Genomic DNA, 18759 nt, shown 5'->3' with positions numbered 1-18759 from the left:
GTAGATACCAGTGGTGGTATTCCTGGATTGAATAGTAGTTCTGTTTTTAGTTCTTTGAGAAATGTCTTTACTGTTTTCTATAGAGGTTGCACTAATTTAGTACTTCATTCCTTTTTATCGCTGAATAATATTCCACTGATTGTATGTACCACCTCTTGTGTTCCTTTAATTGGTTGATAGACATTTGGATTGTTTCCAATTTTTGGGTACCGTGAATAATGCTGTTATGAATATTTGTGTACAATTTCTCAAGTAGACACATGTCTTCATTCTTCTTGGGTATGTACCTAGAAGTCAATTGTTGGATTATATAGTAACTCTATGTTTAACCATTTGAGAAATTGCCAGCTATTTTTCAATGTTGCTGAACATTTTACATTTCTACTAGCAACATGTGAAGGCTGGATTTCTTTGCATCCTCTTCGACACTTGCTATTGTCAGTCTTTTTTATTTTCACCGTCTTAATGGGTTCACAGTGGTATCTCATCGTGATTTTAATTTGCATTTCCTTAATGACTAATGATGTTGAACATCTTTTCATGTGCTTAGTGGTCATTCTTTGTAGAAACGTGTAGTCAAGTCCTTTGCCCATTTTTGATTGGGTTGTCTTTTTATTATTGAGCTGTAATGGTTTTTTATTTATTCTAGGTACAAGGGCTTTAACTGTTTACACTATGGCACATGGTTCTTGCATCCTTTCTTCAGTCAGCAAAGGTCATTCCTGCCTCAATGTGAAATAGCCCATCCTCTAGCCTACATTATTGTCCCATTGCATTTATCACTGCTTTCAACTGCATTGAATATTTATTGTTTCCTTGTTTTTGAGTTTGGCTCCCACACTGAAATATAATATCTGTGTTATCCATCCCTTCATCTCCATCACCCATCTTGTGATGATGATAGATTGTTTTGATCTAACAAATGGGCTTTAGTGCAAGAGCCCAATCTCAGTGCTACTCCTCAGGAGCTATGTGGCCCCAGGCAAGCACTGAGATGCTCTGCATTTCAATCTCCTAACTTTAAAGATGGAAATAATTAATAGTTCCTGATTCATACATTTGTTATGCAGATTGAGTTAATATACATAAAACATTTATAATAGTATCTAGTGTAAAGAAATAATAGAATAATAGAAAAAAATGAATATTTTTTAATGAATGCTTAACGAATCATCCTACTAACTCCATGTTCTCTTGAAGAAAATGAGCTGCTTAATCCTCAGAGATGTAATTACTCTCATCAACACAAGTCCTCGCCATGCCCACATTGGGGCATTCATTGTGGACCACATACCTGTGGGCTTTCCCTAGGGACTGATCTCTTTTTGGATCATGGCATTTTACTGAATGTCCACTGTGTACCATGCTTTTATCCGTGTCATCCCATGCGATCCTTGCAGTTCTAGAGGGAGGATCTGTTTGTCCCTTTTAACAGATGAGGAACCTGATGGTGAGGGAGGTAACTGCAGTTCTGAAATCACAGAACAGCAGAGTTAGGATTCGAACGTAGGTTGGTGTTACTTGAGAGACAGAGTGTGTCACCGTTCTAACTCTGCTGAATCAGACAGTGCTCACAGTCTCCAGTCATCCGTGAAGTATTTCCCAGGTCATTTATTGCTGTCCTCCCCAGCATACCAGGTTTATGATTTTTACCATATTTCAGTGATCCCATTATCTTAGCTTTTTTGACTGGTATTCCAATAGTCTATCCAGTCTATCTCCTGTCTAATTCAGCACAAAAACTCACATTCCCTAAGAGACCACCCTATCATTGTGGGTCTTTCTATGATTTTCTCAAAGAAAGATGTTCAGGTATCTTGCTTTCACTGCCATCTTAGCTAGAGCTACACAGCAGAAAGAATGTTGGCATCAGATATCGTTGCTTTTTTTTTTTTTTTTTTTAAAAGGGAGTCTCACTCTGTTGCCCAGGCTGGAGTGCAGTGGCGCCATTTCGGCTCACTGCAACCTCCACCTCCTGAGTTCAAGCGATTCTCCTGCCTCAGCCTCTCAAGTAGCTGGGATTACAGGCACCTGCCACCGTGCCCAGCTAATTTTTATATTTTTAGTAGAGATAGGGTTTCACCATGTTGGCTAGGTTGCTCTTGAACTCCTGAACTCAGGAGATCCACCCGCCCTGGCCTCCCAAGATGTTAGGATTACAGACATGAGCCACTGCGTTCAGCCTAGATATAGTTCTGAATACTAGCTCATACTAAAAGAGTGACTTAAGTTTGCTCAGCTTAAATTGGGAATAATAATGTGAACCTCCTTAGATTGTGGTGAGATTTAAATACCATAACTATGCAATGCCTAGTCCAATGCCTTCGTCAGTGGTAATGTATAGTGACTACAGCAATTGCTGGAAGCCTCCTCTGATTCATGCTTACTTGTTGCCTCCTTTAGACCATTTTAAAGCATCATCTGCTATTTTCTACTTCCCACCACTGCCACTCTTTAATCCAAGATCAGTATGTTGCTTAGCATATTCATTTATATTGTCATGATAAATAATATTTTATTTCTTCTATTTTCTTTTTATTTATTGCCTGCTATTTTCAGAACTACCCAGTTTAGTTTAGTATTTTCTTTCGGCATTTTTAATATGCCAGTATGATTGATCTGGCAGTGGCGGTCCTTCAGTGTTAATATCCGCTCCCCCTGCACCAAAGCTGATAGTTGTTCTTATGTCGAAGATACAGCAATACTGCATAGGCTTTTTATCCATTTGTATTTTCTTAATTTGTAAAACTAATCTCAACTTATGAGTAAACTGTTCATAAGATTATTTCCTACTTCACTAGTTTTGAGATATAACAAATAATACAGAATTACCTGGTTTAAGCTTCACATGTATGAGTCTTACAAATGAATTGTAACTGCATGTTTTCACCAGCATCACTTTTTGCTACAGGCTGTGGATATTTACTGTTTTATCTCTAAATATTTGGTCCATAGTTTTCCTAAAATTCAAATCACAGGGTCAGGGGCCTCATCATACTTCCCTTTTTTTCTTAATACAACACTTAGTCAGCTGGTTCTCATGTGAATAGGCCATGCCCTCAGGAGCACCTTGCTTACAAAGGAGAAGCAGAGAGAAGAGCCCCCTTGCCCTTCCTGTAGGAGCTTCCAGTCTGAAGCTGACCATGAGCTCTGAATCAGGACTCCTCTGTGGGTTAGGGGCTACCATAGGAGCAGGTGTGGTTTCCTGTGGGAACCCAGAGACCAGGTGTGGGGCAGGAGAAGTTCAGGAGATGAACTCTAGTTCATCTAGTTTACCACAAGGCAAGAATTTCCTTTAAGGAACATTCTTTTTTTATTTTTATGTATTTTTTAAGTGGCATTCATCTGTGTCATTTTTTTCATTAATGCTTATTGCTTTTAAAACTTTTTATTTCCATAGGTTTTTGGGGAACAGGTGATATTTGGTTACATGAGTAAATTCTTTAGTTGTGATTCGTGAGATTTTGGTGCACCCATCACCCAAGCAGTATACACTGAACCCAATTTGTAGTCTTTTATTCCTCACCCTCTTCCCACCCTTTCTCCCAAGTCCCTAAAGTCCATTATATCATTCTTATGCCTTTGCATCCTTGTACCTTAGTTCCCACTTATGAGTGAGAACATACAATGTTTGGTTTTCCATTCCTGAGTTACTTCACTTAGACTAATGGTCTCCAATCCCATCCAGGTTGCTGAGAATGCCATTAATTCATTCCTTTTTATGGCTGTGTAGTATTCTGTCTCTCTCTCACACACACACACACACACACACACACACACACACACACAGTTTCTTTATCCAGTTGTTGATTGATGGACATTTGGCTTGGTTTCACATTTTTTTGCAATTGCAAATTGTGCTGCTGCAAACATGCGTGTGCAAGTATCTTTTTGGTATAATGACTTTTTTCCTCTGGGTAGATACGCAGTAGTGGGGTTGCTGGATCAAACAGTAGTTCTGGCAGGGCCTGGTGGCTCATGCCAGCACTTTGGGAGGCCGAGGCGGATGGATTACGAGGTCAGGAGTTCAGACCAGCCTGGTCAAGATAGTGAAACCCTGTCTCTACTAAAAATACAAAAAATTAGGGCGTGGTGGCAGGCATCTGTAATCCTAGCTACTCAGGAGGCTGAGGCAGGAGAATCACTTGAACCCGGGGGGCAGAGGTTGCAGTGAGCCGAGTTTGGTAGTTCTACTTTTAGTTCTTTAAGAAATCTCCACACTGTTTTCCTTAGTGGTTGTCATTCACTTTGAAAGCACCTTGTATAAATTAGATCTTTAAAGGCTGGGATTCTGTTGTTCTTCTAAGGCATTTTTTGGGAATGCCTGTGCATGCTTTTTTTTTTGGAAAAATTTAACATAGCCAAAAAGTAAATAATCTGTTACCTTGGACAGAAAACCAAGAAGGACTGGACATAGAGTCAGGGAACAGAATGGTGGTTACCAGAGGTTGGGGTAGTAGGGATTGGGGAGATGTTGGTCAAAGGTGCAATGTTTCAGTTAGGCAAGAGAAATCAATGATAAATATTTGAGGTGATGGATATGCAAATTAGCTTGATTCAATGATTCTGCATTCTACATACACATCACTTTGTATTCCATAAACATATAGTTATAATGTGTCAATATCCAATAACAAATCCGATTAAATTTAATTTACTTTAAAAAGAAAACCAAAAAGGTCAGATTCCCTCAGTAATTTGCCACAGCTAATGAGACACTGTGATCTAGAGAGAAGCCAATTGGCTGGTGAAAGCCAATGAAAATAATGACTTAAATTGGATAAGCATTGGACAAAACGCCTGACATAAACTGTACTGACCTCTCATTGGTCATGGAAGACAACTATCAATCAGATGTTCAAATAACTAGAGGCACTTATTTAATCTGAATCATTGTAACTCTTGAAAGCCATCCAAGGAGAGAGGGATCAACTAGGATCTTGACATTCACACCATGACAACAGGCTCACACCATGACAACAGAATGTATGTCCATCCTAGATCTGTAGGATTAGGAATTCTTCTTCACTCAAACTACACACCCTGATGTTTGTACTCCTAGGGTGGAGTTTTTGTCAAACTTATCAGATTGTTCTCCCATGTTATCAAGAAATAAATTTGGCCTCCACATCTGCAGGGAGATTTTTATTTTATTATCTCTTTGATTTATGCAACAGAAATAGATTCACTATTGGAGTGGCATTCACTATACACCCCTCTCCACTCACTGAGGACTCCACTGGTTTATACAAACATTCTCCAGAAGAATAGGTGCTTAATGAAGATTTGAGTACATAAATTAATGAATTAATTAAATAATAGTGTTCTATACCAAGAGGGTTAGTTACACTGCTATTAATCACATTTTTTTATTTGTGATATTATCCTCTTGTATTTAGATGAGACTGATATTTTAAAGTAGCTTTTTAAAATAAATATCTGTGGAACAGCAAAAACAAGTAGGTGGCAATGAGAATTCAGAAGGGGCACTGATTCTTTTAAAATCTTTCTCATGTGCTTACATTCTCCCAGCTTTACTGGAGAACTAGTTGATAAGTTCATGTTTAGAACACTAACTAGTCCTTTATGAACTGAGCAGATCACTGCCAAAGCACCTAACTTCTGCTTGGTGAATGACTTGCTGTTTAGAGAAGCACCCTCCATCTCTTTATTGAAAGATATTCAGCAGATGTTTTATTCTATAATTTATCTTATTATTGCCTTTCTTCCTGAAATATGTATTCCTGTGAACAATATTGCAAAATACCCTTGTAACAGTTTTATCACAGAGATATTTACATGAACAGCAATGCAAATATATTTTTAGTATTAGACTAAAATGTTTCCATCCTCCAAGAAGTTTTCAGGATAATGTGTTCTTCAAAATAGCAATGATCAACAAAGAACACCTCATATACCACTATATATAAGAAACACGCTGCACCATTTGGAAAGTAAGTCAGAATTTACTAGGGCTGATAAAAATATTGAATGTCTCAAGGAAATTTGCATCTTTGTTTGACATTTAAATTTGTTTTTATAATATAATTTGTAATTAATTCATTCCCATATTTTATTTGCTTTTGGCAAGTTTAAATATTGTGCAAACTCTTAGATTTGTAATTTGTGAGCTTATATTTGATAATGGCACCTTGAATGAAGAAGTACATAATTGCCGTTTCTTTCTTGACATGAATGGCTTCATCTGAAGGGAAGATCAAGTTCAATAAGCTATAAAGTGGATCTGAGAATGTATTTCAGTGATGGGCCAGAACATTCACTTTTTATCTGTTCCTTTCTATCGTAGAGTATTAAAACCAGAGCAAATAAATAGCTCAAAAATAAAGTGGAAGCACTTCTGCTCTATGTGGGTATATTTAGGTTTTGGGGGTTGGGATTCTTCAACACATTTAATATTGAATACCTGAGAAGTAGTTTTCAAAGTATGGTCTGCAAACTTATCAACACCAACATCATCTGGGAACTTAGAAATGCACATTCTCATGTCCCACCACGGATCTACGGAATGCATAGCCTGGGCTTTCACAAGCCCTCCAGGAGATTCTGATGTCGTTGAGGTTCCACAGCCACTGCTCTGACACTTTGCTGTTCAGTGCAGTCCATGGAGCAGCAGGAGCACCTGGACCCTTGTGAGAACCTCAGAGTGTTGGCACCAGAACGTGCCACTTAAGAAGCCACCCGGCCGGGCACTGCAGCTCACGCCTGTAATCCCAGCACTTTGGGAGGCTGAGGCGGGCGGATCACGAGGTCAAGAGATCGAGACCATCCTGGCCAACATGATGAAACCCCGTTTCTACTAAAAATACAAAAATTCACTGGGCGTGGTGGCATGCACCTGTAGTCCCCGCTACTCCTGTGGCTGAGGCAGAAGAATCGCTTGAACCCGGGAGGCGGAGGTTGTGGTGAGCCGAGATCATGCCACTGCACTCCAGCCTGGCCACAGAGCAAGACTCCATCAAAAAAAAAAAAAAAAAAGCCACCCAGGTGATTCTGATGCATATTAACGTCCGAGAGCCACTGTTCTAAAATTTTAAGACTTAGAGTGAGGGACTTACCAGTGAGAGGGTATCCTTTACTCAGAGGCATTCTGGAAGCTAGGAAAGTGGAACTCAGTGTATGCTTACTGTTTGGACATCCCTCTCAGTTACCTCTGGAATTAAAAGGAGGGAAGTGATGCTTAAACTTCTGGTTGCCACGATAAAAAATATATAAGGGCCCACTGTGTCTGCATTATGGGATGGAAAGCAGAGCCACTATATGAAAGAGCTATTATCTGGGTAATAAATTGTATATATATACACACATACACATACATATACATAATTTCCCACAGTGATCTAGACATATTAGGTCAAAACATAGCTTTCAAGTCCAACTTTTTTTTTTTTTTTTTTGTGGAACTTGCAATTTTCTAATTCACTTTTCATGTACAAGCAATGCTAAGATATTTTGGGGATCTTTTTCTCTTAGGTTGTTTTTTACCTTGAATCTAATTTTCTGCAGTATGAATTTTTCCAGAAGTCTTTTTACTAGTGGTAGAAGTTGCAAACTTTTGAGGCTATCCTTCCATCCTATAGGGTGATTGTTCTGGTGTCAAGGCATCAGTGAGACAAAGCTTTCTGTGGAGATGGTGAAGTTCGCCTCTTTCCAAGGGTTCGGCACTATTTTATATCTACTAGTGGTGAACCCAGGGATCTGGGAGGAAGAACAGTAGCTGACCAAGTACAACCTTCTTTGTAAAAATATTTTTAGCGTGGAGACACATGAGAATTAAAGGATTTTTTTAAAAATCCTTTTGAAATCTTTACACAACATGCCCCCACCCCGTATGTAAATGGGACTGTCACTCCTGTGTTTGTCCACAGCTAGAGTTCCAGATGAACCAGTGTAGTGTGCAATGACAGGAACAGCTGACTCATTAGTAGAGAGCAGTGAAAGGTAATTAACCCTGGGAAAAGTACAGCTGCCGTGCGGGCTGTTCCTTTCTGTAGGATCTGATTAGAAATTAGTGTTAAACCACTGATTCTTTTTTTTTTTTTTTTTTTCCAGAAAAGACTGTCATTGATAATTCACTTTCACTCTCAGGTGTGTCCCTAGAAAAGGTTCTCAAATGTACTTATGAACAAAAGGCCTCAAATCTAAAAAGCATTTTCTGATAACAGTAGACACCTGTTTTTCTCATTAAGGCAGAGTTCTTTCAAATGAATATTGTTTAACTATTGAAGATCGGTAATACCTTAACCCATATTCTAATAGTCAGCATGGAAATTACTTGAAAGGATTGTTTTATACAGTTAATAAGCTGTAGATAAATGCCATTTAATTATGTTTTCTTTTTGTTTTTCTTTCCATTTTTCCTCCTCCAATGCTTTTCCTCAGGAGTGATGGAAACTCTCCAGTTCAGATCCAGTAGCTTTTAGGGAAGGTAAGTAAAATCTATTTAAAAATAAACTTTTCCCCCAAAGAAAAAGAATCTCCAACTTTTCAACATCCATCAAAAACCTGAGAAGTTAAGGAACTTCATTTTAGAGGACCAGAAAAGATGCTTGCTTTGGTTATTGTTGGTATCCTCATGGTAATTTGGGTTATATTCATATAGATTTTTGAGGAGTGTTTATACCTGCTCATCCTGATTCATGACTTCATATGTCTGATATTAGGGGCATTAATATGTAAGACATTCAGAATTAACATGTATGATTTAAAAATGTGGTAGACAGGATAAGGTACCCTCCCCCCAAAATATCCATGAAATCCAGGAAATTTGTGAATATGTTATCTTGCATGACAAAAGGGATGTGATTTAATGAAGACCTTTGAGATTATCCTGTTTATCTAAAAAAGGCCAACTAATCACATGGTGCTTCAGAAAAAGGCCAAGGAATGAGCTGGGGAGATGAGATGTGAGTGGGACTCAACATTACCCAGCATTGCTGACATTGAAAATGGAGGAAGCAGGCCATTCACCGAAAAAGGAGTGGGCTATGGAAGCTGGGAATGGCTCTCCTCAAGAAAACAGGGAACTCAGTCCTACGACAGCAAGGAACTGGATTCTACCAACAGCCCAATGAGTGAGGAAATGCATTCTCCCTTGGAACCTCCAGAATGGAGTGTAGCTGAACTTGGTTTTAGTCTGGTGAGACCATACCAGACTTTGGACCTCTAAAACTATAAGATAACACCTTTCTGCCTTTTTAAGCCATCAAATTTGTAAAAATTTGTTACAGCAGCAATAGAAAACTAATAAATAAAATAAGCCCCCAATAGATGGGACATGTTTTGCAGCTGGCAATCTAAATCCTATAAGTAAATTCCTGTATTTGAGTAAAGAGAAAATGTTCTTGAGAGGCTAAGATTGGTAGTCTGTAAGAATTGGAATATTGATTTTGTCAATTAGAATGATGGTTATTGCCAACTCAGAGAGTTCTGTTTTCTACTTTGTGACACCCTCCTTCCCCAGAAATTCTTTATATGAAATATTTGTAAATGCAATACCTGTGTCACCCAAGGTACAAATGAGTACACGCTTTATTGGACTTTTTAGTGAGTCCATGTTTACCTGAGCATGGCTGAGTGGAATGGAACATTGAGGGACAGAAGGCCAGGTCTGTGCTGTAGAGACCTGACAGTCAAAGAATGCCGAGCCTAGTGCTTGAAAGCAGATGGTGGCCATGTGAATCCTGGTTCTACCTCTTTCTACCTGTGTGAACCCCGGGTAAGGTGGTGAGCTCAATTTCCTTCCCTTTTCTCATATGTAACATCAATAATACTTCACCATAGACATGCTAAGATGACTAAGTAAGAAAGCACATACAAATTCTCACAAGAATGCCTATCACTCTGTGAGTTTGGTAAAGGTGAGGTGTATTTATTTAGAAAATACTGTGTTGCCTCATCATTTTGATTAAAAAAATAAATTGATTTTGTCTTTACTTACGGTGAGTGCCATTTTCTCTCCCATACAAAAGTCATCAGTATGAATATATGAACATACATTGCTTAAAATAAATGTAGGTGCACAATAGTCAGGCCAGTCTGGAAACTATAAGTGAGAAAAGTGAAGTCTAAGAACTAGGGACTGTGTTATAGTTTAAATGAGTTGAAGATCTTCCTATATAGTTTTCTTTCCAAATCTGGAAAAATATGACTATTATTTCTATTTTACATTTAATTTTTATTCCTGCAAAAGGATCCATTTAAATCATAAGCCATAACTTTTCACGTAAATGAGATAAAAGTAGATATTTGAAAAAAATCTAACCATAAAATCTATTACACTTCACACTTGCTCTCCTTTGCATGTTGGGAGCTGACGTTTTCAACATAAAAGAAGAAAAAATTGTAAATTCTTCTTAACTGGCATGGCAACCAAACAGATAAAATCTATACTATTCCAGATGCTAAAATGTCTGGGTTGTTTTGTATTGAAATCCAATTAACAATTATCTCAAGCATCTGAAAAGTGTTATTTTTCACTTATTTCAATTCAATTCAATAATAGTGTATTGAGCACCTATTATGGCCACAAAATTACGTTACATCAAAAGGTCAACAATAGAGCCCTTTGCTTCCATGAACCCACACCAGCCCAGGGAAGGGAAACTGGACCTAGACAAGCTAATATCAGGCAGAACATCGTCATCAAGATGAGAGTGCCATCAAAACACTATTGGAATACAGAATTCTGGGTGATGCTGTCAAACACAATATGAATGACAAATCACATTTCAGCAGACAGATCTTGCAGTTCTGACGCTAAAGGAAAAAGTTCCTTTGAAACGTAGAAATGAAATCATCAAATTCAAAACATTTCATTTTAGGTATCTAATTTGACCATCAAGTCTCTGACCCTCTTGTAACTATATAAAAATATGGCTTTAATTCATTGTTTAACAAAGCCAAGAACAATTTCAACCATTGGTGTCCTTTCAATTGGTCTTTGGGGACATTGCTTTATCCTAGTCATAGTTCTCTGAATCTCTCTAGGGATGAATTTTTCAGGAATCATCATCTTCTGCAAGCTTTTCCAGTCTGGTCTAAGTCTGTGTTCCCATTGTTCCTTCTGCCTCCCTCTGTAATAATACCTTGCACATAATATCAGAATATTCAACTTCCTGGTTTGAACTCTTGAGAACAAGAATTGTGCTTTACGTATCCTTTTATGCCCACTGTGTAGCATGGCAATCTGTAGATTTCTTCTCAATATGTGTGTATTGAACAAATAATGAGTAAATTCTTAGGAGAATAATACTCGTATTTTTTTAAAATCTGTATTAAATTAAACACTGTAGTGAGAATAAAATCCAAGGATCATTCTGCAAAAATCCAGTGCCCCATTGACCTCCACAATTGAGTTGTGTCATTTGCTTTGCAAATTTCAGTATATTCTCCCATTCCATATTTCATAGTCAGATAATAAAGATAAATAACTATATTTTATCTTAATTCAAATGTACAAAATATAAGGAAGATTTTATGAAAAACAAACAGTTACTGTTGGGAAAAATAGCAGAATTTTTGAAAAAATTCTAAAGAACCTCTTAAAGATAGATAAGGAAAATGGAAAATGTCTAAAGCTATCAAGTACATTGTGTAATAATCTATATAATGAAATAGCTTAAATAGAGAAAATTCCCTTTACATAATAAAAAGCTTTATCTGTGAATCAACAAGTGCTCTTTGAACTTTATTAAAAATGTTTTGACATTATCAGGTTGTTTAGTATAGATTTACTGAAAATAGCACATTTAGTTGCAACACAAGCCTTGAAGTTAAGTGGTTAGTTTAATAAAACAGAGTTTCCATAGTTACCACAGGAAAACAGAGAATAACTTTTATTTCTTTGGAAGCCAGGAAGGGGCTTTAGAGAAAAGATTAAGCAAACAGACCCAGGCAGGTTCATTATGTGGAGCTTCGTACCTGATTGGTTTTTTAAAAGAGAAAACTTAATATTACAGAAAATTAAAATTTTCCCACTAAAATCTACGGAAGCACATTAAGAAGTGTGAACATTTCCTTTCTCTAGGTGTTTCCAAGTAGATTCTGGGTTACAGGGAAAGCTAGTTTAATCTAGCATCTCTGTGAGATGCGTTTTTTGCTCATAGTATTTTGTTAATAAACCTTGTAAACAAGTGGTTAAAAATGCCACCCCAAAGACAGCAATGCATTGCTCTGCTTGACGAATCAAGCAATCTTAGATCTAACTTTACTATTCATGGTCAACGTTTTGTTGAAAGGCCTGATGGAAGGGAAATTGAAATCCATGCTAGTGAAGATGTCGCCTTGTGCCAGCTTCATTGTTTTCTCAGTTTAGCATGGAGATGTGCTCTCTCTGAGTGTTAATGGAGGTCACTGTTGCTCTGTCCTCTGCTGCATCTAACCCAAGGAGTTCTTCACAGTTGACTGTTGAGAAACAAAATGATGTGGTTTCTAGTATCTCACCTTCAGCTCGCCAGCCTTTAAAGCAGCAGTGATTAACAGGACTTTTACAAAGTTTCTATGTAGTTACAAGGACAGTTTCAATCTTCTGTCATTTTTTTGCATTAGCTATGATTATGCTTTTACCACAAAAATGCATTTGTTTTAAAGGTAACAATACAGACTGGGAGAATAGCTTATGTTTCATCTATATTTATCAGCACTCACTGTACATTTGTGTCTTCATTACCAGGAAATATTAAGGGACATTGTGCCATCTATTCCTGTTTACAGTTTATTATGCAGAGATAGGAAACACTTAGCATGTAAAATGAATGTAGAAATTATTCCTGGATAGAAACACGGACATTTCCCACTCGTTGGCTCTTTCTCCTCCATCACCGGATCAGAGTGTAATTGTCAGTAATCAGGCCTGCTTGCTGCTGATAAAACCACTCTGAATGCTAGCAGCCTTCTTTGTGTGATGACTCAATTATTCCAGAAGTGCCTCATCAAATCTGCCCCATCAGCTGGGCTAATAAATAAGGAGAAGAAACTGGCCCCCCAAAGCAAATTATAAATCCATTTGCATTAACCATTTCGCTGGTCCATGATCTAGGCAGAAATAAGCATGGCAGATTGTGTTAAGCTTATTTGAATATGTTTATAATGTTTACAGCATGCAACTTTTTTTTCCCACAAGGTGTTAGAATTATCAGTCATGAATGGCATCTAAATGCAGTTATGTTAATTACAGCAAGGCTTTAAGTATCTTTGAGGGCTATTTTGTTACTTAAATCAGGTGAAAGTTAAATCATCTTGCAGAGAGAAATATAGGTCTTGCATAAGTTATTGGAATTGCTTCAGAGCTTAAGGAGAAGAGATCTATGTTTTATTTTTACAGGGACTGGAAGGACAAATACAAACACTGTTATGCGTACTAGTGTAAGTGCAATTACTTCATATCTATCACAGTGAGAACCGGAAGTTATTGTGATGCTCTGACTTTAACAATCTGCAAAAGCAAAAATTGCGTTTTTCTGAGAGCCTATGAGACTTGCTATAGCATTCCCTGTACTGAAAATTCTTTGAAAGGTTCTTAAGGCAGAGATTTCAAAAAGCTGGGCAAACTGGTAAAAATCATTTAAATTAATCCACAGAAATTGTGTGCATTGACAAATTGTATTCTTTTAAAATGACAAGCTATACTGAATAACAAGAAGTTTTGTGTGTATATTTACAGCAATCACTCGGGGAGGCAAAAAATGTTAAAAGGTGATCAAGAAAAGTAGTCTGTTTGCTAATATCAAATAATTCATCTTGTTGAATATGCAACGATTTAAAATCTGAGACATCCTCCCTAAAAGTAAGCGAGATACCATTGACCCACTTTGCCATGGGAGCTGTTTATCCTGCAGAGTGATTCCAGTTTTGCTGAAGCTCTTGTTTCTACTCCTGCTGTGATCAGGGGCCTAATTCTGGGCTGGTGGTAAAAATGAAGTTTATGGCCAACAAAGAGTGTTTGTCTTTGCCTAAACATCTTAAATGAAATTTAGTGCTTATCTTCATTTGCTCCAGCCAATGAAGCATATGCCCTAATATCAACCTGGAAAGCTAGGCAGAAGAAAGTCATTTTTGATGGCATAAATATACAGTGGAAAAGGCTTACATAATTTTTGTTCATCAACTTCTAAATATGTAATCTCTTGCTATGTTGAAAATACCGATTCTGCAGCTGATTGATTAGGAACTCCAAAATAAAGGGTTTAAGTTTTCATTAGAAATTTAATGGAGCAATATGGGTTATACAAACTTGACTATAACTTAAAGTATCATACTGACTAATATAAAACTAAAGCTAGAAACTTGGGACTGTAAAGAACTTGTCTTAACATTCAAAAAACTGAGCCTGGCAAGGTTAATCCCTTCTTTTTCATCATTCCAACTAACAAATAATTGGTGAAGATATTAACGTTAGAAGAGCGATTAAGAGCTCAATCTATTGTAAATTGTGAAGATATGGCCTCAAGGGATAGCAATACTAAGGTAAATGTGCTAAAATTTTTATGTTTACTTATTTAAAAGAAAACAAATCTCAGAGTGGTCTTTGGAGTCTGTATCAACATTCTGAACTTCTGAGAGGATGCTGTGGTTTATATCAGAACCACAGAATGGTCTGGTTCCCATGGTATGCAAGTTCCAAAATGAAATTGGTGATGCTGATGACCTTGTATTAGTTACTATAGTACAAGGCTATGAGTGCTACATACATTTCATATTAAACTCATTTGCTGTTTCAACAAAGTTTTCCCTTTGACTTTAGTTCTGAGGACTTAAAAAAAAATTACATCCTTTGGAACCATAAGTAAATTTTTTTTTTTTTGAGACAGAGTCTCACTCTGTTGCTCAGGATGGAGTATAGCGGTGCGATCTTGGCTCACTGCAACCTCTGCCTCCTGGGCTCAAGTAATTCTTGTGTCTCAGCCTCTCAAGTAGCTGGGATTACAGGTGTGCACCACTACACTTGGCTAATTTTTGTATTTTTCATAGAGACGGGGTTTCACCATGTTGGCCAGGCTGGTCTCGAACTCCTGGCCTCATGTGATCCACCTGCCTCGGCCTCCCAAAGTGCTGGGATTACAGGTGTAAGCCACCACACCTGGCCAAGGACCCATAAATAAATCTATGATTGTCTACTTTGGGGATACAATTAACATGTATATCATCATCAGTTTAGGTCATTCATTCTACCTGAAAAAATATAATCTGATATACTCTATTTTTGAAGAAAGTAACACACCAGACTCATTACCTTGTAGCACAGGTTTAAAGAATTGTCTTTCTCAGAAGTAGTACTCACCCATTAAGCAGCCGTAAAGGACTGAGAGTCCCTAATTATTGGCAGATAGTAAAGTGGACAAATGTAGTCCTTCGTGGTGACTTCATTTAACAAGCGAAGCCATGTCATCATCAGAGAGCACACTTAAGAATTGGGTAGCCCATTAGGTTACTAACACTTTGCTTGTCATGTTGTTTCCTTTTTTAAGATTCCTTTTTCATTAAAAAATAAGTTTCAATGCAGAAGTATTCATCTAAGCAGGCGGCGGCTGAAACTAACTGTTACAAGTTCTGAGAGCTTGATCAAGATTCTAAGTCTTAGGTTAACTGCCTTCAAAAATATGTATACTGCATGAATATTTTGGTAAGGCCTTAACTCTCATAACATATTTAAGATCAAACTCAAAAAAGTATGGCAGTTAAGACAAATGGTTTTTTAAAGGTATCTCCTTGATCTAACAGTGCACATGCAGGGGCTAGAGGGATCCGACGTCAGTGGCAGATTCCTTTTGGTATCTGCCAAGGGTGTGCTTCCAAACAGCAGGTGGGTGGAGTTATTAATGATAGACACATGGATGGAGAGCCTCTGCAGGGCTCCTCGTTCCCATTTGTATTTTGGTGTGCTTAGACTTCATGAGCTCTATTGTGTCAAATCATATTTCTAAACTTATATTTTGTCAGTGCCCTCTGTGCACTTTTCCAAGCCGATCTCAGCTGTGCTGCCTTCACTCTCTTCCCCAGGGAGGGGAGCCACGGCAGATGGGGTTAGGGCAGAGGGCTGATGCATCTGACAGCAAACGGCCGGGCTGTTGAGTGGAAGCTGTGAGCGTCAGGAAGCTACTTTTCCCCTGAGAACCAACTAACCACTGAAGAAAGTTGAAAATGAGCCCTTTGAGAAATGCTATTAAAAGTAGTAAAAAATTGCAATTGTGCAGATGATGTGCTGCTGTGTGCTTATTCGAATGCTAATGAGTTTGACATTAGGGAACTCAGAGGCTTTACAGCTACTCCCTTATGTGATTCAGTTCTTTATTGGCAATCTTTGAGAAAATAAATGGAAAATGTATTGCTAATAAATACATAACACGATAGGGTATTAGACAAAAAGCCATTACTTTCAGGATTTAGAAAGAGCTTTGTTTGCCAGTGTGACTGTTTTCCAGGATCTTTTGTTTTAGGTTAGTGTATGGCAAACAAAGGGGAATAGGCAGGTGGAAAGCTTCAGAACTCTTTCTGAACTGAGGGTGCAATAGAATAGGCCAAAAACATTTGGAGAGAAAGCCATTTTTTTTTTTTAGTTGCAATCAAACACGAACTAAGAATTCCCAAGCTCCTGTGCTACTTTTCAATTCTCACATCATGTGCAGTAATCTGCTCTATCACTTGAGAATTTTGTCTCCATTTTTCCACAGGAACTATAGTTGCTGACTTGAGTTGAAGAAGCATCTACTTAATGTCTGGTCAAATCCTACAAGAAATACAGAAATCTATGATTAAAAAGCTGAGCACTTTGATATACTGCAAAGGGTAGAGAAGGCAGGACGGCAGAAATCTTCTGCAAGGAAGGTTGGTGTCTTGTGTTTTAAAACATCAGAACTGCCAGACATAAACATTTTAAATGTGCATGGATATACATGGCATTTGTATAAATTGGTTCCTGTAGTACGTTGAGTGCACCACACTGAATTTCAAAGTTTTCTCTCAAGGGCCAAATGACCTGATGAAAACTGATTCTGTGCTCATCCCCAGGACCAAATAGAGGTGAGGCAGCTCTGTGTATGATGACTGAACACAGAGTAAACGAAGGGCAAATCGTTTCATTGGACAAAAAGTTAAAGCATTAGCAAAAGGATTAGTATCATGTTATGATGGTCTCTTTAAAAAGAACCCTAAGTAACAAACGAATACATTTTGGATCTGCCTTTTGTGACCGCTTGAGTATAGTACATTCCAAATCTTTTCTAAACTTTTTATTTTGATGGTTAAAAATAAAAATAATAGTAATGATCATTGAGAGTCCCTCTTATCGAACTTCCCAACTAAATTGAAGAAGTAATACAGAGGTAAGTAGATGGATAGATAGATAGATAGTTTGGTAATAAAGACAAAAATAAATTTGGCTTACCTTAAAAAATAAAAAACAATTTTTCCCATTGATACATAGTATAAGAATTGTCATTCTATTTGTACTCTAGTACAACCAAACTATAGATAAGTGTCAACACTTTGTTGATTGTTCACTTAAGTGTTTATTGCTGCTCTTCTATTTATTCGTCCAGCCTGATATATTTTTCTTGTTTGATTTCTTATCTCAATAGAATGAATTTCAGGATTTATCACTAAATCAGACAAAGTCATTTATTTAGTACCCCTGACACAGCAGGGCAAACTGAGTTGGCATACAAGTTACCTGGAGAAAAAGAGAGGTAAGGCGACATTTTTATTTATTAAAAAGTAGAACACGTTGAAAGAAAGTGAATTCAATCAAAGAATTTATATGAAAGCTCTCCTCTACAACAGATATTTCTCTGTGGATTTGCTTACAAATTTATTGTTAGTGCTGAATTTAGAATTGTGATTTTTTTCAGAAGCACAGCTATTTAATATTTTAAAATATTAAATAGGCAAAGTCCTCTGAGCCTACAGCCCTTTTCATATTGATTGGTATGTGTTATTTGTTCACACATGTTTGCCTTTAAAGAAAGTTTCTATGTTAAAATGTTTTTCGAAATCCAGTTTACATTCATTTGTGTTAGAAATTAGTTTGTTTATGGATTAAGAGTAAATAAGCGAGATTTTTAAAAGCACAATGTTTTAAAAAGTACTGTGGATGACTTCTGGAGTGAATTTATGCAAACACTAAAAAGTAAGGAATTGGATTATTCTTGAGAGAAATCTATTTCAAATGATCTATCCCTATATGAAGGAGCTTGATTTCTAACATTGACATATTTTGCAACAGATGCATCTCAAAATATCAGCAAGAAAAAAATTTTAAAGGCCCTTTTAGTGTGTTACTTGCCCCGAGTTATCTTTAAACTGGGCATATTAAAAATATATATCAAAAAACAAACCGTCTTCTAAAACATAAAGCTGGAGATTGTCCCCTAATGTCACAAAGCGGTGACTCTGAGGCTGTGGTACGGCGACTAATAGAAATCCTTGGCACAAGTTGGTTACCTAAGGGAATAATAGGACTATTTGCCGGAGTCGTTTGGCAAAAAGACACCAACACATGGCTTTGGTTTATATTCAACATTGCCAGTTGCACAAAGTTGCAGGATGAAGTCTACACCAGCAGTGACAACTCAGAAATCAGGGAGAATGAAAACCAACCATTCACCTTACGATGCTACCCCAAGCTTGTTTCAGGTCTCAGATTTCTTTACGGCAGTGCTTTTCTTTTTTTTTTTTTTTTTTCTTTTTTTTTTTTTGAGACAGAGTCTTACTCTGTCGCCCAGGCTGAAGTGCAGTGGCGCCATC

General features: G+C 37.4%; 1 protein-coding gene across 2 annotated transcripts in view; it reads left to right on the top strand.

Annotated features, from left to right (window-relative positions):
* ST18 (suppression of tumorigenicity 18, zinc finger) overlaps positions 1–18759 on the top strand; it is a 325337-nt gene that overhangs the window by 185440 nt on the left and 121138 nt on the right. For both annotated transcript variants that reach the window (XM_011994467.1, XM_011994465.1), the window contains exons 3-5: positions 8401–8446; positions 16689–16842; positions 17595–17702. The gene's annotated coding sequence lies outside the window, so the exon portion shown is untranslated. The remainder of the gene's footprint in view (positions 1–8400; positions 8447–16688; positions 16843–17594; positions 17703–18759) is intronic.

This window comes from Mandrillus leucophaeus, unplaced genomic scaffold (genome assembly GCF_000951045.1).
Source record: "Mandrillus leucophaeus isolate KB7577 unplaced genomic scaffold, Mleu.le_1.0 Scaffold458, whole genome shotgun sequence".
In the NCBI taxonomy this organism is placed as follows: Eukaryota; Metazoa; Chordata; class Mammalia; order Primates; family Cercopithecidae; genus Mandrillus; species Mandrillus leucophaeus.
This window is presented reverse-complemented; position numbering and strand designations above follow the sequence as displayed.